Consider the following 4,954-nt stretch of genomic DNA (forward strand, 5'->3'; position numbering starts at 1 on the left):
CCCCTCGCGCGCGCCCGCACGCTCACCTTAACCTATATGCGCAGCCATTTAATTTAAAGGGATTCTTGATCCCTTTTCCGAAATCGCACTAGCCTCCCTCCAAATTCCATAAATTACACTAACACCCACTTAATTAATTACATTAACACCCGAAATTTCTGAAAATCCCACAATTGAATTTATTTAAATTTTTCTCTAATTCTAGAAATTACTAAATAACAAAATTAATTATCTTAATTTCCTATTTCCTTAAACTCACAAAATTTAATTTTATTTAATCACAACCAATTATTTTTACCATTTCCTTTAATTTAAATTACCCCAAAATTAAATTAATTTGTCATTTACGGGCGTTACATTATTATTATATGATTTATATGAACACTATGTTATAGACCAAATTTATATTTTTTTATATTTTTATATTTTTTTATGTGGTCACTCAAATTTTTATTATTTTAATTATATTTTTATACCTATTTTTTCAATTCAATTTAATTTTTATATTTTGACATTTTTTATTTGACTAATATAATTGTATAACAATGACACCAAAACCCAAGAGAATGGTGAATTGGATTATTTAAAAAATTTGTTTGAAAATTTGAATTTATTTTTATGAAAAATAAGATTTTAATACAAGTGAGAATTATTAAAATGCTTAAAAATAAATGAAATAATGAACACGATCAAAAAAGGGGCACAACGATATATAGTGATTCGACTTAAATCAAGCCTAATCCACTCTCTTACCTCATCACTAAAAAATTTAAAAATAATTCACTATATTCCTTCTATCACTCTGAATAGGCCCTCTAGCAATAAAGTAGGAATATACAACCTCTTACTTAGATGAGTAAATCCTCTAACAACAAGCTAGGTATTGCAATGTCTTGCTTCAATAAGCAAATTATATAACACAACAAACTAGGAAATGTACAAATATGATACAAGATAAGAGAGAGTCTAAGAGTTAGCACTCTTAGTTACAAATTCTCTCAATAAAGAAACAAGACTTGAAAGTAGAATTACAAAGATGAAAGTAAAGCCTTGGAGAGAAATAAATTCAACAATAAAGCACAAAAACGAATGAATACTTGGGAGCTTGCAACGTAATCTCTTGGGTGGTTGAAGCATCTATTTGACCTCTATTTATAGAGTTTGGTGATTCATTTGAAAAATATTGTCGTTAGTAGTGGAATGAGCCATTCGAAATAGTGGAAAAACTACCTGTTAGAGATGTCAGACAAAAGAAACTGTTGATAGACGAAATGAGTTAGTTGACAGATATAAGAAAAATTCAAAGGTTAGTCAATAGATGTTCTACTATATGTAAACATATGCAAGTGAGATTTTTACAAGCATTATGTTTGTTGATAGATGCCCTCTCATTTGTCGACAGATGTATGTTAAATTTCAAACATGCATTCTGTGAGTCAATAGATCCAAGGAGGTTAATCAACTAATTAAGGCAAAACTTCAACAGATCAAAAACTATAATTCTGTCTAACCACAAATTACTTGAAGATAGTTGACATATCAAGAGAAATTTTTAATATAGTCAACAAATGATTGATTTTGTTTTAAGAAAAATCTTTCATATTTCTTCTAAGAGGTTTGTTTGAGAAATGTTTCACTTTCTTTTTTCAATCTCCTCATGATGTTCATTCATGCTTTGAATGTTCATTTTATCAATTGAAATTGATTTTTATTTGAGAGTTATGAACTTGAATATTTGAGAAAAACTTACTTAGAACTTTTCATCATCAAAACCTTAATCACAAGGGTAAAATATCAATGATAACTTAAACTTTTCGTTTTTTCGATTACACTTTTTTAGTTAATTCAACTCCTATGTTTTAACATGTAAAAAAAATAAATTAAATTAATTCATCTCACTTTATCTTTTTTTTACACTTTAAAGTATAAGAATTAAATTAATTTAAAAATATAGAGTGATGATGCGGTAGCCAATCACCTCCCTCTGCCTCAACCTGAGTACCTGCAATGGAGTCGGGGACTTGTTCCCCTGGTATCCCTTCAACGTTTAAGTCAGATTATCGGAATATCTTTAACACAAAAGAGTGCGATTTTAGAGTAGAGAGAGAGAGAGAAAAAAAAAATATTCGATCCCTTACCCGTTGCTGGTCCTCTCCCTTTTATCCTCCTTCTAAAGTAAGGATCCTCTTTCAAATTATTGGGATCCTTATCTTGCTCTTCGCAGAGCTGGGATCCTACCGGTATGGATTCCATAATTGCCTCTGAGGAGTTCAAGGTAGTTTCCATTTCCATGATCCTCGGTGGGATGATTGATCCCGAGGAATCAAGAGAATCCTCGTCGACTAACAAGCTAGCTAGTGTGGTGATATGCATCTGCCACATGTCTCCTCCAGACTCGGGTAAGATGACGTCAACAGAGTATCTCATCAGTGGGCATGGGGTACTGCTGCCAATGGCCATATTTCTAGGGTATTGGAGTAATTATGAACCTGATGGTGTTTTCCCTTATCACTTGCCCCCCACTCCTCGAGCCCCTTAGCTTAAGCAGAGCTAAGGGGCTCTAGGAGTGTTGAAGTCCCCGAAGGTTCTTGCTATCATTTGCCCCGAGGGTCAGGATCTACTGAGTCCTAAGAATGGTGGTATTCCTTCTTCCTGCGCGTGTCTGTAGGGCACGGTTTTCGATTTCTTCCCATGTCCACGCCTGTTCCCCAGACGCTATCCAAACCTTTCATATCTCAAGCTGCGTACTTTCTGGGCAATTAATGCTCATCATTTCCTGCCCTTTGGTTTCCTACCATCAAGGTTTTAATAAGCGACCCCTATCCTTCTATTCTCTTCTTCTCCCGATCTCTTTCTGCTTAGCTAGTTGTCTTGTTAGCGCATATTCCTTTCTTCTGCATCTCCTTGCCTTCTCCTCGGTTTTCTGTGATGGCGATTACTGGTTCCAGAAGGCTTAACTCGGCCGGTGTGGAGCTCGTTAAGTGGGAGAATCACCTTGCCGCTTCCATTCCCTTCCAATGGATGAGTGCCAACAGTTTCAAGAGAAATACGTGATTCCCGATGAGTGGGAGGTCGAGTTCTACACCAATCTCCTAGCATGCCATCCCGTCGTCGGCCGCCTCTATATCTACAAGTTCGCCTTCGACCAAGGTTTCCGCTTGCCCCCCCGAGAGAGGGTTATGTTGCTTCTACAACATCTCACCATCGTTTTAGCCCAGCTATCCCTTTCGGGTAGAGGTACCTAATGGGGTTTATTATCATCTGCTATTTTGGTAAGATAGAGCATTCGGAAGATCTTTTCGACTTCTTCTTCACCACCAACTGCGACCCGGGGGCTGGATTTCAATCTCACCCAGGATAGTAAGAGAGGGCAGTATCATCGCGACCAAGGAGCATCCCGAACTAGAAATCAAGGCCTCGACACTCATGCAATCTGGAGGGTCGAAAGACTCAGACGACTAGAAGGAGTGCTTTGTCTTCGTCCGCCCTAGACCATCCAGTTCTTCATAGGAGATTTAGTCCATGTGCAATGGGTGGACTCTGGACACCGAGCACAAACGTCCGAGTGTCGAAGACATTAAAGAAACAACCGATAAGCTCATGAAGATGAGTCGGAACTGGGAAGAGGGATTGTGACACCCATAACTTACTTACATGCTTAATGATAATAATATTCATATAAAAATGTCCGGAGCTTAAAACCAAAATCATACTTCCTTTAAATCAAATAAAATTCCAAGACATGCTTTATAGCATACATATAGGAAAAGATTAGAGTTCAACCCTAAAAACATTGTTTTCAAAAGGAAACTAAACTTAAGTTCTTGAAAATCCTTTTTAAACAAGCCACCACGCTCCACGTCCATGTCCTGGTCTCCTCATTCATGCTCACCTAGGGAAGGGGGAAACATAAGGGGGGTGAGATTATGCAAATCTCAGTAAGTACAAGAGAACCATCATATGTATTTAAACAAGTCATGACATAACATAACATATCGTATAGAGACACGAGAGGTTCCACCAACTTGCAGGGGTAAGAACCCTCGTGCGTAGCGTTACCGAGCTCCGGTCCCGAAACTTGCGTGAACATAACATAACATGAGGGACCACATAACATAGTTCATAGTCATGCTTAAACATCATAAATAGTTCATAATGTACTTACCTTAACTTGGTTTGATGAGATTTGAATGCTGAAGGCTTCACCTTTACAAAAAGCTCGAAGCACTCCCGTTTAGCATGAATTTATCCTAACTTAGAATGAGGAAACTCTTGGCCATGAGCCCTATTTATAGGCTTGGAAACTTGGTCACCAAGTAAGTCACAATCATTTCAAATCTTTTCTAAATCTTTCAAGATATTCCAATCATTTCAAATCTTCTAAAATATTCTCTAATCATTCCATATCTTCTAAGATATTCTGCAATCATTCTTATCAAATCTTATCCAAATAAGATCTTATCAAATCTTATCAATCAAATCTTATCCTTAAAGTCATCATGAGGCTTAATCTTTATCTCTAAAGTCATCATGAATACTTATCTTATCTCTAAAGTCATCATGAGCCTTCATCTTATCTCTAATATCATCATGAGTCTTCATCCTTATCTCTAATATCATCATGAGGCTTCATCCTTATCTCTAAAATAATTTATAAGGCTTTTCTTGAATCTCCCAAATGCCCTTAGGAAAAATATTTCAAGAATTACACTTTGGCCCAAACTTTTCAGGTAATTGCACTTAGACCCTTTTCAACTTGGTCCCTAGGCCAATTTTTTATTGCATTTTAGTCCCCGAAGAAAGGACTAATTACGCTAATACCCCTGGTTTTTAGGTAAATTACACTTTTACCCGAACCTCAATATTTACGATTTTGCCACTGGCTCAAAAACTGAACCTTTGTCTTAAGGCTTCTATAATCCCTTGAAAGGACATATTTCCTCAAGTATTAGAA

This window comes from Diospyros lotus, chromosome 4 (genome assembly GCF_014633365.1).
Source record: "Diospyros lotus cultivar Yz01 chromosome 4, ASM1463336v1, whole genome shotgun sequence".
Lineage (NCBI taxonomy): Eukaryota > Viridiplantae > Streptophyta > Magnoliopsida > Ericales > Ebenaceae > Diospyros > Diospyros lotus.